This window comes from Neolamprologus brichardi, chromosome 12 (assembly GCF_056152115.1).
Source record: "Neolamprologus brichardi isolate AB-2024 chromosome 12, ASM5615211v1, whole genome shotgun sequence".
Lineage (NCBI taxonomy): Eukaryota > Metazoa > Chordata > Actinopteri > Cichliformes > Cichlidae > Neolamprologus > Neolamprologus brichardi.
The window spans coordinates 28,416,193-28,439,219 of record NC_142115.1 but is presented as its reverse complement, the minus strand read 5'-3'; the positions used below and the strand labels follow the sequence as shown (position 1 = coordinate 28,439,219).

The window sequence follows — 23,027 nt, the reverse complement described above, 5'->3', positions numbered from 1 at the left end:
CCTTTGTTGTGTGCACAGCCTGGGAGTGCATTCATGAAATGAGCTCTGCAACTGTAATGGCAAACATGGCCCATATGTGAGCAGGAAGGCCAGAGCCCAATAAACTAGATGAGGGTCAAAGAGTGTGGTTGTGCCATAATGGAGTGGTGTGTGTGGTCTGAAATTTTGATAAATGTTTGGCTAAAATCTCACAAAAGTTATACAGGTTAGAGTTTAAGTATAGGGAAAACGAATATGCTGTAATTTATCTGATTGCAATAAGCACATATGAGCTAAAGTATGTATAGTCTCAAGCCATAGTCTTTGTACTATATTCCATCCATCCATTATCTTCCACTTATACAGTTCAGGGTCACAGGGGCCTGGAGCCTATCCCAGCTGTCCTGGAGCCCAGTCTGCCACAGGGTTAACACACAGACAGATGTTTTAGAATCAGCAATTAACTTAGCCCCACTAACTAAATGTTTTTGGACTGTGGAGTGAACCCATGCTGCTAGGGGGAGAACTTGTAAACTCCACACAGAGAGGCCCCTTCCACATGGCAGATTTGAACCGAGGACCTCGTTCCTGTGAGGCAGCAGTGATAGCAACAGTGCTAACCACCGTTAGCACTGAGCCCTTTATGTAGAGCTTTAACAGATCAAACTCTGGTAATCATCTTCCACACTATCAATCAGCACATCTCTTTTTCGACCACATGCTTCTAGAGAGAGTCAGGTGTTCACAATTGTTCAGTTAAAGTGAATCACAATGTGGGACATTGTCTCAACATGTAGGACAGGGATAAAAGGATTTTCTGCATGGACGTTCAAAGCATGAAACAATATGAGTAAAAGGACACCCTTTTTTTGTTTTGTTTTGGGGTTTGTTTGTTTTTTCGTCTTCGCTGTTAGGTGAAGTGATCCATACCAATCTCATGTCTGTATGGTAAATATTAAGCTACCATCAACACCTGAGTAGCTTAACTTAACACAAAGACTGGAAATGATGGAAAAGCTGGTCTTTTGTCTGTCCTGAACCTGCACAGGCACAGAGAGAGCATGAAAACTCCACATAGAAAGACCTCAGCCATCAAGTGGATACGAACGTACGACTTTCTTGCTGTGAGGCATCATTTAATTGTGGGTGGCTATAGCTCAGGCGGTAGAGCAGGTCATCTATTGATTGGTGGTTCGATTCCTGGCTTCCCCTAGTCTGCATGCCAAATATCCTTGGGTAAGATACTAACCCCAAATTGCTCTCCAATGCATCCATCGGAGTATGAATGTGTGTGTGAATGTTAGTTAGAAAGCACTAAGAAAATGTACTTGGGTGAATGTGCAGGTTGTCTAAAGTGCTTTGAGTGCTCAGAAGAGTAGAAAAGCGCTATGTAACAACCAGTCCATTTACCATAATTATAAAATCATTGTAGTGCCTCTACATTCCCAGAATAGATAAAATCTCTATTTCGTACATCCTTGTCAAAAGAAAGGTGTGTGGTTCCACGGGTACTGTACACATACAGCTATGAAGATAGTGCAATAAAGGAAATGATGACCAAAAAAGAAAAGCAGCCATTGTTAGTCTTGATGCATGCTGAATCATCCCAGGTAAGGAAATCCCAAAAAGCTGATTCTGTTCATTTGGACACAACATAGCCAACTGAATCAACTTTTTGTAATAGCCATTGTCAGTGAAATATGTCCTGTTTTTCCACTAGATGGCAGCAAATATCTGCTATATTAATCTATCTCTTTGTTAAAGTAATATAGCTAAAAATGTAAGAATTAAATTGTCCAATCTGTGTGCAGTACCTGACAGTATGAACATCTAGAACTGATGATAGGTGTCTAGAGTCCATAGTTGTCAAGAAGAAAGCCTCACTGTCTGCTCTTAATCGAGAGGACGCTAAGATAAAGGTGCTCATTGTACAGTGTTTGCACATAACTTCAGCACTAAGGGTTCCCCCCCCCCCCCATGCTTTATGCTACTGTTTACTTTTTGCAGTATTTATTCAAGACCATAATTGTCAGCTGTCCTAAAGCACATGTTGGTTTTGCAACATAAACAGCAGAGAAGTGGACGTTTAGCATATGCCAGCGTTTCACATCCATCCATTTTCTTGCGCTTATTCAATTCAGGGTCATGATGGGCTGGAGCCTATCCCAGCTGTCCAGCTGTGATATGTGGGGGAGGGGAATACACCCTGGACGGCACAGCCACTTACATTTTAATTAACCCAACATGTAACCTGTTGGGTTAGAGTTGGGAGTTCGCCTTGTAATCGGAAGGTTGCCGGTTCGAGCCCTGGCTTGGACAGTCTTGGTCGTGGTGTCCTTGGGCAAGACACTTCACCCGTTGTGTCAGAGGGCCCGGTGGCGCCAGTGTTCGGCAGCCTCGCCTCTGTCAGTGCACCCCAGGGTGGCTGTGGCTACAATGTAGCTTGCCATCACCAGTGTGTGAATGTGTGTGTGAATGGGTGGATGACTGGATGTGTAAAGCGCTACACAAATACAGGCCATTTACATATGTCTGAACTGTGGGGGGGAAATGGAGTATACAGGGACAATGTAAACAAGAGAGGCAGATTAAAACCTAGGGCCTCCTTGCTGTGATGTGACAGTACTAATTTCCATGACATTTTGCCTTGCTGGAAGAAAGATTACAAATACAATTACATATAAAAATATATATTCAGTGTAACTTTTGACCTTAAATGACAAAATTGGAGTATGGTGGTGGTCTCATGTCAGTTATCCTCATCAAACACACCACAGTGAGAGCAGCTACATTATATACCTTCCTTGCTGCAGGATTGAGACACCACTTCACTGTTACCAGGACCATAAATACATAAAACTTCCTGCATACAAAAATACAACACAAAGAATAAATATTTACATACATGTATGATGGATGTGTGCAAATATTTAACATATAATAATCCAGTGATTTTTCACTCAGAACTGTGCTCTTTAGACCAACATTAGGAGACCAATTTTCCAGTCTATAGTCTTGATGCTACTCTTATTTAACATCTTTATATTGGTATCATGTCAGAGGTAACTTTATTATTGTGTTGTTTCTCAGACACACAAAAAAATTATAATCTTTCCAGTGTGTGTGTGTGACCTGACAACACTATGGTAACCATTCAAATAAATGTAGTTCACTTTGGTGCGCATACTACAAATGGATTCAAGCATGTTGGTACTATAATTTATTATTTTTTTAAAGTAACCAAAATATAGCTTATAACAGTGGTTCCCAAACTTTGCGGTATATTTCACACCTCAAACATTAAGTAAACATGCAATAAATTACAGGTAGTAAGGAAATAAACTACTAACTGTTTTATGCTAAGTCCACACCTTTTGAAAATGCAGCTGTTTCGTCCACACGTAAACGGCGTTTCGAATCACCGAAAATGGAGATTTGTTTAAAACTCCTTTTTTGGTATAAGTGTGGAGGAGGAATACAGAGTTCTTCATGCAAAGTCAAATTTATGTGCCCTTTTTCACGTCAGCTGTGCGCCACGTTATGTTGTTTACGTGAGATGAATTGCAGAATGGCAGATAGGGACAAAATACTGTTAATCTGACTATCTGCAGGTTTTACACGCTTACATACACACGCAGTTAATGTCCCTCTATTTACAAAGGCAGAGGCCTCACGGTGTAATTATTTTACATGTAGTTGTTTTTTTCCTGTGTAATAATATTCAACATTGCTATCAATACATTTTTCAAAAAAAATGCCTCTCTGTGCAAAATGGGTTTAAAAACATAAACAGCTGTGGGATACTGTTTGTCCGTGATTTAGACAGAGGGAACAAATCCTGGCAGGATCAACCTGATATTATTTGTATCCTGCTGTAACTTTACTGTATAAAGAGCAAACATCTCCAAAAGCCCAGCGCTGCTCCCGACAAAGGGAAAACCAATTATGCAGGGGAGACCTACCTTGGCACTTGTGCCGGTGAAGCCAAAGGGAAGATATGCTTCACCGTATTTTCTAGTCTTTGGCTTAAAATGAAGTTGGTTTGGAAACATATTCAGCTATGCTTTATCTCCTGCTTTGCGTTTGTGTGGCCTTCCCGTGCTAGCAGTGTCCAAGCCTTGTTTTTTTTCCCTTTTCAACCCTGCAATGGTTCTGTGCCCCCCAGGGGGCGGGCCCCACACTTTGGGAAGTCCTGGCTTATAACAAAAGATAACTGTATCTATAACGTGCAGTCTTGAGTCACACTGATCAGTATGGCTGTTAATATTACGAAAACAGGTTGTTTATTTGGAGAAAACATGACTATTACACAACGCATGACGCATTTTTAGCATAAAGGTTTGTGTGAGTGGTGGGAATGAATTCAGACAATGTGGTAAACACCACACCCAACCAAGCCTGCCTGGACATGAGACTTGTGAGAATGTGCACAATATCCAGTGTGACAAACGCTAAGCTGTGGTTTACTCGCTGGCTTTTACGTACATGATCTGTTTGCGAATCCTGAAGTTTGCTATTATACTCTTTTTACTGCAATAACTGAGACTGTTTGGTTGTTAACCAAATATAACTTAAACAAAAAGGTTCAATTATCATATTACTCTGATGTAGACATTATATTTGATATGTGACAGTTAAAGAATAGACAGCACAGCTGACGCACAAGAGGATGACTGCTTTTTATTAGGATGACAAGTTGTGGCGTGAACCCAAATGAAGAAAATAACCCCAACATTAAAGTTGCTTTGTTCAAAGGCTCAAGACATGGGTATCATTCACTGGGATGACTCATGTTAAACACAACTTAATCCAATGCATAAAAGAAGTACGAACTCCATTTTAAAAGATAAAATATATTTTAATTGCCCCTAAGCTGGGAAATTGCTGTGATTAGATAAAATAAAATAGAATAACTCACTAAAATAAAATATGGTAAAAGAAAGTGGCTTATTAGGAAGAAAAAAGATGGTGTTCCATAAGTTTAAAAAATCTAACTAGAATACAATAGAATGTTAAAAGAAAAAATATAATATAATATAATATAATATAATATAATATAATATAATATAATATAATATAATATAATATAATATAATATAATATAATATAATATAATATAAATCTTCATTAATTTCTTTGTCTTCTGTTCAAGGTCATGGTGGGTACACCCTGGGCAGGTCACCAGTCTGTTGCAGGGGTAATGGAGAGAGACAGACATTCATGCCTACAACCAATTTAGAATAGTCAGCTAACCAATCATACGTGTCTCTGGGTGGCGGGAGGAAGCTAGAGTATCCAGAAGAAGCCCACTCAGAAACATCGAGAGCATGCAGACTCCACACATAAAGGCCCCTGTCTGGAGTCAAACACAGGAGCTTTTTGCTGCAAGGTGACACTGCAAACCACAGTACCACCATATAATAGGGATGCCAGGGATAATAACAAAAATGTTTAAAATTTTACAGTAAAAAGTTGGTGAGACATGAGATAACTTGCTTTATCCTATAAAGCACCATCCAGTGCTATGACCTTTTCATCACATTGACCACAATGTTTCATTTATGACAACTGTAATCTGTCTAATCTAATCTAATCTCTATCTTGTGTTAAGTATTATAGTCTATATTGGCAGTAATAAATGGCTGTATTTCCGTGAAGCTGCCCTGAGACCTTATATAATTCAAAGGATGAAAACAGGAAAAGCCCATTTTGTTGTGTCCTTAGGAGTATCTATGGGAGGATCTGGCCAGTAAGCTTTGGTTTTGTCTGTCAGGCTGTGGTGTTGTGTAGGTTCTCATAGTTAATATGGGGTTAAGATGAGATGGGTGGAATAATAACGCTGACATAACAAGGTGTGGGTGAAACTGAAGAGAAGGTAGAGTCAGTTGTCCCTTCCCAACAGAGGTTGAATGAAGCAGAAGCATGTTTCAGCAAGAGCCAGCATTTGTATAAATGAAAAGAGAAATTATTTCTCAGATTATGCACACCGCTACTCAGACATCATGGCTACAGGGATTTTGGAAACTCAGAGTGTGATTTTATAAAACTTTGATGGCACTCTTCAAAGGTATAAACTGGGAAGGTGTGGTGCAAGAGATCACATTGGAAGGAGTTTCTTTTTTCAATTTTTCTAAATATTCAATATATCCATGTGTCTAAGAAATCCCTGAATTGAGGTTTAATTACCCTCCAAACGACCCCCCCCCCCCCCCCCCCCTCTCTCTCTTCCACCCACTGTTGTTGACTGGCTTGGCCGGTTATGTAACACATTTATGCCTTGCGCACGTGGCTACAGTCATTATAAATGACAATATGTGGACGGATTAAACATTACCATCCACCCCTGAAACCAAACAGTCCGCATTTCACCTCTAAGGCACAGGATAAGAGTGAGGTCAATGAACGCTGTGGCCAATTAATCGATTTTCTACCGAGGAGCTCGCACTCATCCGTCCAGTCCCGACCATAAAAACCAATCCAGGGATTGAACAGGACAGTGTGTTTGCTCTTAACTCGATCTGAGGGTACACTCAGTTCAGCGTGACCGGTTGTTGGTTGTGTCATCCTTACCAGGAAAAATGCATTGAACGGGCATTATTCGATGGGGCTCCTGGCATTTATCTCAAGAGGGCAGTGAGCAAACACTGATTTAAAGCAAAGTTCATACACTAGTTGAAAATGTTAATTAAAAAAATAAAATAAAAAATGAATATATATAATCACTCGGATATCTTCTGAATAAAAAAAAACACATTTTAAACCACATTTAGAGATGTAAATTATGCGCATATTAATCGTATTGTTGTAATTCCCCCCTCTCACCCCTCATATGGTACCACCACTAGACTGACCACCACTCTCTCTCTCTCTCCCTTTCCTTCCCTGTCTCACGTTATTCCCCCCTCCTTCATCTAAAAGCTGTCATCCTGAGCGGTACTGAGTCGACGGCTCAATCCCTAAACGCCCGGATGAGAGCGGCAGGCGACATTCAGGGCAACACAGTCGCATGAGTCGACCGACTGGAAGGCAACCAGTCCAGGGGGGGACGACAGCGAGTGCAGGAATCTGAAAATTTTCGACGCAACCCACGTAGATCGCTGTGGGAAAAATTCAGACAGAGACAGAGGCGTGGAGGCGAAGAGGAGCGGCGCGTTCCCCCCCCTCCTCTTGCGGTGTCCTATTTCGTTGGTAAGTACATTTTGCCCATTAAAAAAACCGCTGCACATGTGCCTTTTCCTCTTCCACGGGACTCGTGTCTCGTTTCGCCACTTTCCCTGCGCGTTTGTTGTGGTCTGCGTCCCCGCGGGCTGCGTTTAAGGAAGAAGAGGCCTGGTAAGTAGCAATATAGCGGCAAAGAGGCATGTGTGTGCATTAAAATGGGCTGCAGCAGCTCACGGGCACGCTACGGTGATTCCGAATTGTACTCGTGTTACGTTGACGGACAGCGCCGTGAACGTCACATTTTACCGTGAGTGGCAACATTTTTGTTTTATTTATGTGCGCTCGTTCCTGTTGTTGCTGCTGATCGCACGCGACAAAACCAGTGAATGAAGCTACACGTGTGTGTGACTCCACATCTGAGAGTCACCAGCTTATTCACTGTCCGCTCTGAACCATCGTACCCGGCCATGGCTTGAATTTGAATCCGAGAGCTGCTTTCAGTGCCTAATAAATCATTTAGTTGTTAATCACACGCGCGCATTTCTCTCAGGGCTTTTCGTGAGCAGACCAAACGCTGAGGACAACGGTGGTCTCCACTGGGCATGCGCACTACCGCCCCCTTTGACCTATAATATTAATCAGTTGAGAGTAGTAGTAGTCTGTCCTGCACGTCTCAAAAGTGCATCGGGTCGCTTCTCCGGTTTGTTGACAGAACGATTATTGAGTGGAACATCAGGCGAGTGAGTCGGGCAGCACAAGCAAATAAAGCAGGTCCTGTTATTCACGAGCAGAAATGAATCTGTGATGGCAAGCTCTGTAGCTCAGGGCAAGCCTCATTGTCACCATGATGACTATTTTCCAAAGAGAAATATCACAGGGGTGTGGGAAGAATAACAGAATGAACTGGGCAAAACGCTACAGACTGCTTCCTCAGAACAAAAATATCACAGTGTAAAAATACGCAAAAGTACTGAAATGTCACGCAAGTCAAAGTAAGATAGTAAGCAAACATTATGCAAATACTCAGAGGTAGGAGTGCCAAATAAAAAGTCCCTGGTAATATATTTTGGCTAGGCTCGTTTTTGTTTTTTTTTACGCAAACTATTTTAAGTGTGTGTGAAAACAAATACAAGTAAATTTCAAGTACCTAAGTTGGGCACCAAAGTGTATGCACTTAGCTATTTTCATAGTTAATAAAAAGTGCTGATTGTCATATTCTAGGCAAATCCAGTTGTCATCTTGTCTTCTTTAACAATATTTCACTACGTTAATGATATCTGTTCCTACTGCTTGCATAGGAAGTGGAAGTCACATATTACTTATGGACCCACGATGCAGTTTTCTAGTTAATCATTAGTCTGCGTGCTATGATAAGCAGAGGTGAGAAAGGGGCAAAAATATCAGGGTCTGTCACTACCTTACGTGTTTTCCATTCTCTGCTTTTTCTCATATATGTTTTTGGTAATAAAATATTAGATCAGTGCTTCGCACAGTAGGGGTTGTAACCTGGGAGAATAAAATGCTCTGATTGCTGTGTCTATTCTCGCTTTATCGGCATTAAGACAGATATGGAAGTGCAGAATGATAAGATACGCAGATTAATGACCTCCCTGTTTTTCTACACTTTTATCCTGTTTGTAAACAAAAGCACAACCAACCTAAATGTCCCTGTAGTGAGCTAAAGTTATTTATTTATTTGTTTGTTTGTTTTTCTTAACTACAGGGTGGAGAATGCTAACAAATATGGTCTAGAGCAGGGAAGGGTGTTAGGTAACGGTTTGGCTTGGGACTTGCTGTTCAGGGCGTTTGCACCCATGTGGTAATAATGAAATGGTAGTAGAATTTGTTTGCTTCTCTTTACACCATCCGACCATTTTTGTGTCTTGGATTAACTTTTTTAATAACATGAACAGTAGCCAGTTTACCTAAGCTGGGCTCACTGGCTTTCGCGCAGTTATGCAGGGATTTTAAAACGTAAAGTCCTTACACCTTCGGCTGTGGGTAATCTGCTGCTTTAAAGCAGTCTGATTTACTGACACAGGGAACATTTCAGTTCAACTTCTGTGTTTGAGCGTCAGCTTTTTTTTTTTTTTTGTACTTATTTACTTGACAGCTTTGGAGAGAAGAAAACATGTTAGTGTGGTTGGACTTCTTTTGACGAAGCCTTTATTAAAGAGTTCCACCACTATCTAGTCGAGTTAAGGTGCGTTCACGGAAACATTATGGTCCACTGTGTTTATGTTTGACTGTACTTTGACCTGCCTTTTGTGAGTGTAATCTTTTTGAGAAAAAAAAACAATCAAACCAAAATGATTCACACTAAATTGCCAGTTCCGTGGCGACAGGGTGCAACCACAGCCTAGACCACATGCTCAATAGTCTCTCTTGTAATGGTTACCCAAATGCTCCATGACAGACACTGAGCACCTCATATTTAAGCCTTGCAGCTAAACCTTGTTTAGTAGAACTTTTGTGTGGAAATTAGCCATCAGTGGAGGAGGGCGGGGGGTGAGCCGAGTTTTTATGCATGGAAGAGGTATGTGTACATTGCGTAATGTTTTCATGTTCAACAGTACGCTGAGTGAGCAGACTGGTTTTCGTGGCTGTACTTTTAAAGTGTGTGTTCTGTACAGTTTGTCATTTCTAAGAACTTTCTGCCCTCTGCGACTTTGCTTTTAGTTCCGGTTCAATGTTATTTTCCCCTGAGGGCTCTCGCGATTACACAAAAATATTTTCTGTCAGCAGGCAGGCTACAGCACTTCATATTATAGTCTCTCTTCATGGAGGAGACCTTCATGTGTTTTGATTGAAGGTGTGATAAAACTCTGAGATTTTTTTTGTTAGATTGTTTTTTGTTTTGTTTTTTAAAGCAAAAACCAAACCTCATTTAAATTTGGCTGGTTTTCCCTTCAAGGTTACTTCCATGTCGTAGAAATGCACGTTCAGATTGCTCCTGTTTTGTTAGGATCGCTCATCTGAACTCCCACTCTGCCCACTTGCAGGGATATTCAAAGGATGTGAATAAAGTGTGTCATTTAATTTCATTGGGGAAGCTAGGTGCCGTCAAAGGAAGCCAAAACAGAGGAATTGTGCCAAAAAAGCCTAATGGTATGTGATAAAGTTAAGGCTGTTTGGACTGAATGTTCTCTGTCCGATGCCTCAGTGCGTCACAGGTTAATCGGTACTGACGGTCCTGCCTGGTGGACACATTCGCAGTAGAAAAAGACTTGTGTGTTCTTTTACCTTGGATACTTTGTACTTTCTACTAATGTTTGGCCACCAACTGGTGACCCAATTCTTGTCACTAATGATGACATTTTATATTAAATTTGGGTCAGAGTGACACAACATTTGAGATTTTGTTTTATGTACATATTTGAGGTCAACAGTGAACCTAGAGGGAGTGATTTAAGTGTCGTGGCAGCTCTGGTAGTGATGCAGGGCTGCACAAGGAGGCATTGTTGAAGGGGAGAAGCACTAAATTTGAATCAAGTGGGGTTTTTAAAAATTTTTAGGTGAAGTCTTATCTTGTTAAAATAGTGACTGCTTTTGAGATGCACAATGGTCTTGGTTAATATACAAATTGCTGCAGAGTTGTCACTGTTGTGCTGACAGCTTGTTTCAGCTCCAACAGTTACTTTGTTTAAGTGTTCAGAATAGCAAAATCCTCATATTTTACATGTCATTGACAATTACTTTGGGGAAAAACATCTACTAAATAACAAAAAATGTCCTAACTGGGACATTTTAAGATTCGTCAGTGTCCTCTGGTTGACAAACTGTGATAAGGAGTGTTTCCAAGAACCTCACCCTATGATTAGCAATATTACAGCTGGAGTACAACTAAAGCAAAATATTTTTTTTAATTATTAATTAATCTGAAGGTTATTTTCCCAAGAAATGTTTTTGCTCATATGTATTGCAGAGGATAGTGAATCAGAATTTTGCAGGGCCTCCAGTGGCACATTGTTAATAGCAGTCTGAAACCAAGCAGTTTTTATTATGTTATTATGATGTCAAAGAAGACAAAGGAAAAAACTTTAAATTAAAATTCTTAAACAAATAATCTAACCCAAATTTTTTGAAATTATAATTTCTTATTACTAGAATAAAATAAAGAAGTACCATAGGGCTGTGCGATATGACCAAAATCTCATATCCCGATATAAGAATTCTATCATCCCGATAACGATATAAATCACAAAAATGTAACATTTTCTGTAAATTCTGTGAATCTCGGGCAGCTCGACTTGCGGGAAGTGTTTCCAGCTGCGCATCATGTACCTGGAGTCGAGTGTTTTAACCGATGCATGAAACTATACATTTTTAGACATAAGTTGTAAAGGCTGCCGTTTTCTTTGTGAGTATTTATTACACTGCGTGCTGCGGGGAAAAGCCTGTTCTACCGAGTCTAAGGTTCGTTTTTTAGCACCTGGCAGCTCTTTTTTACTTCTCATCCATAAATAATCTGCTCTTTCACGTGATTCAATTTATTCAGTTTATTTTGAAAAGTCTCAACAGGATCCTGAGCTTTATTGTGAAAGGTTTATGTGGAACATAAACAAGCGGTTGCTGTTATCGTCGTTGTTGCTAACCACAACGCATAAAAGCAGGCGCTTGTCCGTCCGTAGTGTGGTTATATAAAATATAAGGGAAAGAGAGAACTTTACGAAATTAATATAGCCACTACAGTGACCACCAGAACGATGAAAAAATATTGCCGTAAACAGTTTATTTTGCGACACCACGAAACAAACAATAGCGTAAAATGAAACATAGATGTTTTTATATCGTCATCCGATATATATCGTTATATCAAACAGCCCTAATGTACAGTGTTAATATTGTATACATTGATGACAGTTCCACACAGCTATCAGAATTCTGAATTATCTCAGATTTAATTTGGATTTTCTTACATAAAAAGACTAAATTAGTTTGACCTTGTGTGTCAACATGACCTGGAATAAAAGACAATGATAGGAAAAGGTGCTCGCCTCCTTTCAGGGATGGCTGCCCACCTTGCAGTCCAGCCCTTCTGCCAGTGGGTGTGTCTGCGTTGCTGTGGGCAGAAGGGCAGTTGGCACCGGGGCTGGCAGCTTCACAGTCAGAGAACAGTCTGTCTTTCTGATCAGCCCACCTCGCCCTCCGAGCACAATCACCCTGTTATGTCTGAACCCTCCTTCGCCATGGCAACATCACATGATAGCACTGAAAGAGCGAGAATCTTCATGCTGTGTGTGTGTATGCGTGCACTACATGCCTGCTTATGCCAGTATTGCTTAATCCATGTTATTGCTAAAAACCTGGTTAAGCATATCATCAATCACGTGTCTTCTTATTTTTTTAGCTAAGGTCATAACATGCATAGGACAGAAGATGACGGAAAGGTTTGCATGCAAGTGTTTTAAGTGGACACAGAGCAAAGCACACTTTGGGGAATCTGCTAGCTATCAGCAATGGAGAAAGAAGACAAAAACAGATCGACCAAACTTCAAACTTGCCTTTTTTTAAATTGTTTAATTTAAGCTGTGCCTTAGGGTCAGGGGACCATTAAAGCTTGGGATAATAACCCAAACCATTTCAGCTCTTGGACTATTTTACAACCATCAGTTCGGTTTTACCTCAGTACTTAACCAGATTTTAACTATCAGGACGCAAAAATACTTGAGGCTGCAATTATACGTTTAAATATTTGTGGCTAGTACACATGTATATGTATGCAGCTGGTTTCAGGGAACTTCTGTCTCCTGCCAAGTTTAGAGCCATAATGCTCATCTATCCGCCTTTTACTGCTGTCATGTAGACCTTCATTCTTAGAAACCATAAGTTAACCTTAATAGCTCTTAATGCTGAAATTTTTTTTCCGAGAACTCGTAACACGATGATTGTGGTATTTTTGAAGGTTTCCTCTGTCTTCTTCACAAATATCAGCATTTACTGACTCACTTCTTTAATCGTGCTGCCAGCCGTAGGCTTCCTGTTAGTTTTCCTGTTTTGGTTTCTTTAAAGCTGGAATCTCTCGTTTAAATTGTTAAGGGTGGTGCTTACAAGAAGTTATTGCCTCCTGAACCTTTAGAGTCTTCCCATGAGAAATGTAAGCCATTCCATCAAACAACAAAACAATTAGCCATATATTACACTCTGGTATTTTACGATAGCTGTATCATTTTCTCAGTCCTGTTGTGTGCTTTTTTGGCCCAGTTTGTGCACTCCACTCTGCCCATAAGAGCGGTTTTGTAGTCTTTCTGGTGGCCTTCTGTAAGCGGCAGGGTCTGTATCAAAGCGGCGTCACACAGAGCTTCTCTTGTTCGGATGTTGGCCTTGTGTTAACTATGCTAATGGCATAGCATGACAGGCTTACTGCTAAACTGTGAGGCCTTGCGGTTCTATTTATGGAAAGTATGCATTTTTCTCTTCTTTTCACTCATGTTTGTTTCTCAGGAGCACAGTGGGGCTTGCTTGACATTAATGTGAAATCATTTCGCCACTAAGCCCGGAGGCCAGTTTGAAATTTTGGAAAATGTTTGTTGGCACAGCGCTTAGGGAAATCTATTTTTGTTATTTTGGGGTAATGTGTCTGTGACAAACTGGGTAAAATATTGAGAATTGGCAGATTTATGTTGGCTGCACAATTTTATTTTAAATAATTTATATTGTATTGCAGATTGTATTTGATTTAAACAGGTCACCTCTTGTGGTAGTGTATCGCAGTTTTCTCCATTTTACTCCACTGTGTGGCGAAATGTGTAAGAGGTCTCAGATATGAATGAGAAACTTGTACATGTCCTGGTTATTGCTGTTGTGTTAATAATGTTGCCACTTATTTGTATTTGACTGTACGAATGAGGCAGGGCTCCATGTAAGGTTGAGCAGCTGGCAGACTGGTTACTGCATACGCTCATGTGACACGGCTATTTCTAGCCAAATCATTCCTCCTCCCTGCTGCCTCTAGCAAGTGCAAGAGCAAGTGGTGGATACGTGACACCTCAGGAAGCCGTGAGGTTAGAAGGTGGGGGCAGTCGTCATAGTCCAGTGGTATCTATCCAGAGGCCACTTTGTGGGATGGGGATAAGCTAGGTAGGACGTGACTTGATGGCCAATTGAATCTCTTCAGTAGAAGACTGAAGTAAAGGTATGTGGTCGGAACAGGTTCAGACTGTTGCCACGAAGTTGTAATTTGTCAGACAGTGTTTGCACATCTCACTGGGCACGATGGAAATAAACACATGAATTGTTGGTTGACACACATCCAACGTTCCTGTTGGGAAGATGTAAAGATATAAGGTGATTGATCACTTCTGCTGCTTACTTAAAAAACCTTTCAGAATCTAAGTCTGTTTGTTGTTCAGTGTCATTTATCAACTTCAGTGCCACTTGGATAGGTTGTTGTATTGAATGTGATGTCTTAATAGATGCTTCATCATTTATTGCTTTCTGAGCTAACATCGCTGTCTTTCACAGACAGCAATATTATATTCAATATTTACATTTAATACCTGGATTGTCATAAGCTTAGAACTAATCCATTAACAATACACTACACATACATTGGTTTGGAAGCCACCATGTTGCTATCTTGAATACAGTAGCCATGTTAAAGCGCCAAAGGGGGCTTTATGTAAGTGGCTAAAGACCGGCCACATAAGTAGTACCTTATGAGTTACTATAAATTTAAACCTCAAAAATCAATCTTTCAAACTATATATGACTGTAACATTTGTACAAAAGATTTGTGTTTTTCATTATGTCATTCTCCTCCTCCACTGCTCTCTCTTTTACCTCATGTCCACTTCATTCTCTTCTTTCTCACCTTTAGCCTCATTTCCTAAACTGAAGCCAGGGCTCTAATACATGAAAACATGCATAAACATGCTTATTTATTCCCGATATTTTTGTAATTACTAATTGTCAGCAAATAAGATGTGACCCTCCTCTCTCTCGATAGCTGACAGCCAGCTAAACACAAACAGCTGGTTATAAACTAACATCATGCCAGCTAATGTTAGGGTCAAGTGTCCTAACAATCACAATTTACCTCTGATAAACAGTTTGATTAGATTCCCAATGAAGATGAAATCAAACGATGTTGAATCAACTTCAAAGAAAGTTTCACTAATGCCAGCTAACAGTAGCTAACAGTAGCTAACAATAGCTAACAGTAGCTTAAAGGGGCAAAAAAGGTAGCTCTTATGGACACAAAAGTTCAGGATAACTTCCACAGTTCACCTCGGTATCATTGTCATCGGACAGAAGTAAACTTCATTGACTCGTATTGGGCTCCTTTCATAAGGTTTTGCAGCCTCCTCCAGCATAAATAGACCTGTACGCCTAGCATATTTACAGCTGAGGTAAACAGCAGACTGACGGTCACACTGAGATGAATGGTGGCCAGAGTTGTTTATTCTAATTATGCACTTGAATTGTAAGATGTTAGAAAATAGAACTCAATTGATTCCGATCAGTCAACTGACATCTATTAATGATATTTTGCACATTGTACCATTAAGGTTTGCTGTCATCTTGTGATTCCCGTTTATGTTTTGCATTTCATTCACGTGATGGTAGTTCCAACTCTAGTATTGACAAAAATGATCAACAAATCCCAAATTTTAATCATATTTTTATCCAGTCATTTTACTCAATGATTTGTTCCACGGTAAGCACCAATTTACTGCCATATGCATCATTTTTAAGTCTAAAATAGTACCGAGGGAGTACTGTTGTGATCACATATAATTTCACTGAATCATACCGTTAAGCTCTCACAAGCTGAGACTACCTATTACAATGTTAGGTGGCATTTTGTACACTTTACGGACGAGTTAATCAGAGTATTCAAATGGAGTGGAGGATATGATTGTCGGTCTAATACAAGTCTGTTATTTTTAATAATGGTTAGTTGTATAATTGGGTCTTCTTTAGATGTGTGACAGAAACAAGAGATAATTTTGGAACAGAGTGTGGGCACAGAATACACTCCTATTGTGAAGTAAACCTGATATCAGTCCAGTAAACCAGCAGCCCCCAACCTTTTTTGCGCCACGGACCGGTTTATGCCCGACAATATTTTCACGGATCGGCCTTGCAGATAAATACAACAAAATAAAACTAGTACCGTAGTAGTAGTAAGAAGATTTATTCATAACACACATGTGAAAAGACCCAGGAAAACCGAGTTAATGATAAAAACGATAACAAAATAACGCTGAAAACCGATAAAAACCCTGAAAACCATACATTTCACACCCGAGCCTCAACTCTCGCGGCCCGGTACCAAACGACTCACGGACCGGTACTGGTCCGAGGCCCGGGGGTTGGGGACCGCTGCAGTAAACTACAGGAGGTTAGGATTAAATGTGATTGAACAACTCGGAGGGTTCCCTATACTGAAGAGGTGATGACATCTTCATAATGTTTATCACATTCCAGCCCTGCCCTGGGTGTACAGCAAGTAACCGCTATGGCCAGCAGCCTACTAATACTTAGAAGGCTTACATCAACAAACCTGTCTACATAATCTTTACACATAAACACGGCATCTTTCAGAATACCGTATATGATATTATAAAATGTTTACTAGGTGTCTAGGGCCGTATATAATCTGTATAATCTAAAGTACATTTTGATCTTAAGAATATTTGATTTTGATAAAAGACAGGGTTATATTTTTTTTTCCTAAAAGGTGGTAGGCAACTTTTTAAGGAATAGACCACTGATACAAATGTCTGAATGTCAGAGTTAAACTTGCAAACACATCAAAGCATAGCTGTGAGATCAGCTCCTTTAAAGCCCTCTTTTTGAGTCCTGCTGGCGTTTGGGAGATGTTTGCTTAAACAGTTAATGTGCAGAAATGGGACTTATCAGCACTTTGGCGTTCTTACATGGGCAATTTTATAACCTAATTATATTTGTTCAGTCAAGTGTATAGTCAAGAGGACTTTTGTTTAACTGAAATCCCTCATTCAGAAGCATGGTAAGTTGCCATTGAAGCTAGTAGTTGAAAAACTTACTCAAAGTATTTAAAATTCTCCTACTCAAGAAAACTGAGAATGGGGGGGGGGATTTCAGCTTCATCGCACCCCCTACTGGTTGGGCAAGATGATGTTCTGATCTGAAGCCGTGGATGGAAAAGTCTCAAAGAAATGAGTTATACCAACAAGATTAGAGGTGACCCAGGCAGAGCGGCCCTCCTCCGCATCCTACCCTCCATCACCGAAACACCAGCAGACCACTTGTCACAATGGCTTTCCTTCAGCACCAGGCATGCTGTGACAGCATTCACACACAGAGAAAGTAGCGCATGTCACACACAGCCTCCAAGGATGCTGCCCCCAAAAATATCGCTCCCTGGAGTGTGCACGGCAGCTGTATCAAAATATTGTGTGAAATATTCTGACAAGGCTGCGCATATCAGGACAGATGGATAATTTGCACATTTGTGTAGCGAATTGTTATCAGTTTTGATTGCAGGTTCTTCATTTAGTCAGAACGCTAGGGCTGAAATTCTTTCACTTATATTGCAAAATTGAACACACCTCCTTAAAGTTGAAAAGTGCACTGTGTCTGTGTGCGGACGCCATGTGCCATGAATGTGCGGTGCAGCTTGAATATGTGATAACACTGGCCACACTGTGTTTACTGTGTAATTTTCAGATTAAGCCATTTGTTATTTCACAGACGTAGCAACGTAGACCAACATCTCCTGCCATGCAGTGCTCTGTTGACAGTCCTGGATTCAGGATTGTGATTTTGTTTATGCACGCATTTGTTCACTGGCAGCGGCCTGCCTGTGGACTGTTCCGTCTCTGTTGTCATCAATCATTCCAGGAGATAAACAGAGTATTTGTAGTTCAGAAACGTCTGAGTCTGGATCTGCTGTGTCCTCAGCTCCCCTTAACTAAGACAATTGAGATTCAGTGCAGTCACTAATATATCGCCATTTAGTGAGGATACACTTCATTTATGTATTTAAAAAACAGAAAACAAAAAATTCAGACATAAATAAAGAAACCTGATTTTGATAAATCTGACTGCAAATTCTCGACTGATGATGGACTGACCTTTTTTCTCTAATTTAGCATTTGTTTTCCTGTCTGCAAACTTAAAAGTTACGTCCTCAGTTAGCTTTTTTCCTCTTAGTTTATAAAAATACAGTTTTTTTTTTTTAAACCCCTTGATGCGATTAAAGCCTGCTGCTGAAGTCGTCATGTGAAAATCCCCTCCCTGTTGTAAACAATCTAAGTGCCATTGCTGCAACTCATTCTTAGGACAAAGACATTAGCCATGGCTAATGCTAACAGCACATTGTTGAGCATTACTCTCAGTTTTCAGAATGACAGTAATGGGGTAATCCACCAATTCACTGACTTGCAGATGTAATCTGTCAGGCCTCGTGCCTTTTCTTCGATTGTGTGTAAGCCGTGTACGCTTGGGTCGACACTGTGTGGCTGTACATGCATCTATGCAGAGGCCCGGCATTCCTGTAAAGTGGTGCCAAAGTACAGGACCCCACGTACCCCCGCCACCGCTATGTCTGTCACTACGTGCGCGCAGCAGCAGGCCTAATCAAAGCACTCTGTAATAGTGTTAGCTGTGTCATGTGCTGGAAGCCAGGATTAAGAGCAAGAGGGCACGGCCACTAGATGCAGCTTAGGAGGAGCCATTCTCTCTCATTCTCTTTTTGCTCTGTCTCTCTCTGGCTTTGTTTTATACTTACGTTTAACCTCACATGCGGTGGCTGCAGCCATCCAAGGTCACTGAAGTGTGTTATACTACAAATACTATAGATTTAATGTGAAACAAAACAAAGCGCTTTCATAATCCTTTTGCTAAAAACAAAAGTACCCACAGCTTAAAGTATCTGCACGTACACATACTGTTTATGTATCCAATAGTGTCCTCCTTTAACCTTTCTACCACACACTGTTCCACTGGCGGGACACTAGCACCACATAGAACTTTCCTGAACAGCTAGCACTACCAAAAACATCACAAATATGAGCATGTTAGGTGAATCATTTTTTTGTGCTTGTGTTCTACACATATGTTCTCATACTTTTTATTAGGATACAGAGAAAGTAAGAGAAATTCAAACATAAACGGTAAACAAAATTGGAGGGAAAAATCTTTCTCCCCTCCCAAGCAAAGAGCTTTATAGTGAATATTGTTCTGGATCCTGTGGCACTCAGGACCACAAAATCCTATGTCAGCATTTGCTTAAAAGGCCTCATATTTGTCTTTTCGCATTACATAACAATCCCAGAGGTTTTAGATCTCCACTTTGGAGACCATTTGAAGTTTCATGGGTCACTTGGAAGCTTTAGTGTAGACAAAATACTGAGGCGACAACATGCTTTATTCCCAGTGGTGTAAACATGGACCAAAACATAATTTAATCATGTTGGTATGTCTCATTTTTCACTGGACTCTTTCGCCATTTTTGCCCTACATTTCCAGCACTCACTAATACCGGCACCCACTTTGTCCCAGTAACACAGTTTAATACCACAGAACATGCCAGCAGTAGATTACCAGTCTCAGCGGTCAAGAAAAAGGTAGGTAGGCTGGAGGTCCTGGCAGTGCTATGTGAGTACAGAGCCAGATCAAAATTGTTCTGCTTCCACATCTAAAAAGAGGAGAGGGTGGCAGGGGGTCGGCACAGGAGTGAAGAAGGAAGCAAGGACAGGGCTGAAGGGGATTTGTTTTTTTTGCTTTTGGGTACCTATGCTGATTCGTGGAAAAGAACTGGAGCTGTTCGGACAAAACTAAGTACGGAAGGGAGGGAGCAAGGAAGGGAAAACGGAGAAAGGGTCAGGGGTAAGATGACTCCTACACTGAGGAACATGGACACAGATGGCAGAAAGTGAAAAAAGCCAGACTGCAGCCTCAAAAAAGCCCCAAATAGTTGGTAGGTACCAAGCTTAATTGTGTCAGTCACATGATAGGAGGGCTTGCCTGAATAACTGGCCCTCTTATTGTTAGTAATAAATTGTTGGCTCTTTTTTTCCTTCTTTGCGGCACTGTTTGATTGGTCTACTAAGATCCCAATTGTGTGCATGGGTTATTCTCAGAGGTGACTAATAGTTTCTGCTTGCCTAAAAGCATTATTCTGAGCACTCCATCCTTTGTGAGCTGCTATTTTAGCCTTGGTGGTTTTTGGGCATTGGGTACATGGGTTATTGTGTGTGTCCTTGGCTTTAAAGTCCCAAATTTATGAACTTCAACAAGTATAGAAAGTATAATTATTGAAGTTATTATGATGTTTTCTAGTTTTTTTTATGCATTCAGTCAGTATTTCCTTTAAATACACTGATTTTATTGATCTAAGTTAATTTCCTTATTTGGATGCCTTAGAAACCTCAACAAGGGCAAGCAGTGTTAGGTTCTGTGCAGTGTGTCTGTCTGTTATTTAAAACAGTCATACAGACGCTTAAATAGGGATGAGTCGCTTTACTTGGTTTGCCATTTCTCAGTAAGGGTGTCAAACCCATGCATAGTCTCCACTGAAACCAGAGAGAGCTGACCTTAAGAGTATTTAAACCTAAGCCTTACACAACATTGAAAGCCACAGGGGGGCTCAATTGTTTGCTCTTGCACCAGAGCTCGGTTTCGCATTGATAAAGGCTTGGATATTTGTTAGGTGCATGAGAATGTCATTTTAAAACTGTATCGAAGATAATTGCTGTCTGAGGGTTAGCCAAAGGTAATTAAGCGGCAAAAGCTTTCATAACACAGATCCAAATCCAACGGTAACAGAGGCCTTATTAGAGACTGTGATGAAAATTTAGTTTCTTTCTCTTCTGATAGTGCAGGAAATGTATTCGATACTTTTGGGGTAATTGGTCTGAGAGTCTCAGTACTACCACATGAGTAATAGTTGTCCAGGCTTTTTTTGTGTCCATACATAGCAGACAACTTGGCAAAGAACCCAAATTGTATCTTTAGGTACTCTGTTACTATCAGTCAGTCACAAAAACACAAAATTTGTTCCAATTTCTTTAGACGAATCTATGAAAAATGCAAAAGATAATCCCCATGATGTGCAGTGTGTCCTTAAAAAAGGAAACCGAACAGTGGAGTGGAGGACAAAAACTGAAATGTCAGACTATAAAATATCCATTGTAGATGAATATCTGAAAGCCATGTCCTGAAGGAATAGGAATAAATCCAGCAAAGACTTGACACAGGACCTGGCAGATGTATCTGACCCTTCAGTTGCTCCATCTGGTGTTCACTGAAGCCTCATCAGAAAATGGTCTTGGCGGAAGAAGGGTCGCTATCAAGAAGGCATTCCTAAAGAAGGGAGAGAAAAGGTTGAGGTATCCCAAATTATGCAAGAACAAGACTGAAAATCAGTGGTGACAGGTCTTTCCAATGCGGCTGTATTTCAAACAATGTTGTTGGAGATTGTGTCAAAATTTATGTTATGTACACATCAAAGTACCGTCAGATTTCGATCCAACATGCAATAGCATCTGAAAAGCATCTGATTGACAGCAGCTTTATTTTCCAGCATGACAATGATCCCAAACACCCTTCCTTTGCAGTAAAGCACACCTGGATAGAAAAACACACAATGGTGCACTTTTAGCCATGGACTGGCCTCCCCAGAGCTTGAACCTCTACATTTTTGAAGCACTGTGGGATCTTTTAAAGTCCTTCAAGAAGACTGGCTGTTCATAACACTTCCTAGGTTGGAATAGACATCAGCGCCAACTATCGTATGTCCGCCATTACCTGCCCGAAACCGAAGTGACGTCATTTTCGTGGAAAAGGTAGTTTTTTACCTTCAGGGCCTTATAAGCCTATGCTGGTGTTTTTAAAAGTCATGTTTGACTTTATGCTTTTCTGAATAGTTTCTGGGATGCTTAGGACTCAAATTGCACTGCTGGAAATAGTTTATTTTAATGCACATGCATTTTTTTTTTTGCAAATTTGCATTACAATATTTATTTTAGTTTTTCCTGCAGTATATAAAAATTGGTGTTTCTCAAAAATGAAACTATGAAAACACTCAAAATGAATTTCCTGTGGTTGGAAACTATTTTGTGCAATGTTTTTGTATTTACAGTTTTTAGGAATAAACCTCTTAAATTTCTCTAACTAGAGATATATATAAAAAACAAAACCGATTTTCATTTTTTTTGTAGTTTATTGCATTTTTTTGCAATTTATGTAGTTTCCATTGACTTAATGCATACATATTATTAATATTTGGGCTATAATTGTTGTATTGATGTATAGCAACTTGAAATGCTCCCAAAAATGGCACCACAGCATGTAAAAATATAAAGATAAGCTCTGGCGGACTTGGTTCTATGGTAGGTCTTAAAGGGTTAAGAAAGCCTGCCTTGGAAAGTTCAGACAGTGTCGAGGGATAATGTTAGTCATACTTAATATTAACTTTCAAGGTTGATTGAATTGTAGAAACTCTGTTTTTGTCTTATTTATTGTATTTCTATGTATGTTTGGACATGTTTCAATAATTCACTGCACCTGTTTCCAATTTTCCTGGCAAAATATAGAGGAACCAAGGGTGACTAAAGACCTTTGCACAGAACTGCATGTTCCTATTTACACCTGGTTTTAAAATACACCTTGGGATATCAGATTACAGTGGAAAGTGCTAAATAAGTGTAAATGACCACCCTGACTCATTTCAGCGCATGAAGTCAAAACACTTGCTGAAGTTGTCGCATATGACTACCTGGTGTATAAACTACAAATGCATCGTCAACATGGACATAAGAAGAAAAGATGTCCCGAGAAAGGACATGGTCCTTTATCTTGTCCTCTACCCTTTTTGCAACCTGTGAATGACTTTGCCCTGTCATTCTCAACAGCTGAAACACCTCATACATGTATATTAGTCCTTGAAACATTGT

General features: G+C 40.2%; 1 protein-coding gene across 5 annotated transcripts in view; it reads left to right on the top strand.

Annotated features, from left to right (window-relative positions):
• Positions 1-6,804: 6,804 nt before the first annotated feature.
• Positions 6,805-23,027, top strand: part of slc20a2 (solute carrier family 20 member 2) — a 42,679-nt gene continuing 26,456 nt past the window's right edge. Inside the window, exon 1 of one of the 5 annotated variants that reach the window (XM_006789999.3) lies at positions 6,805-7,167. The gene's annotated coding sequence lies outside the window, so the exon portion shown is untranslated. The other 4 variants (XM_006789992.3, XM_006789996.3, XM_006789998.3 and 1 more) reach the window with 4 other exon arrangements.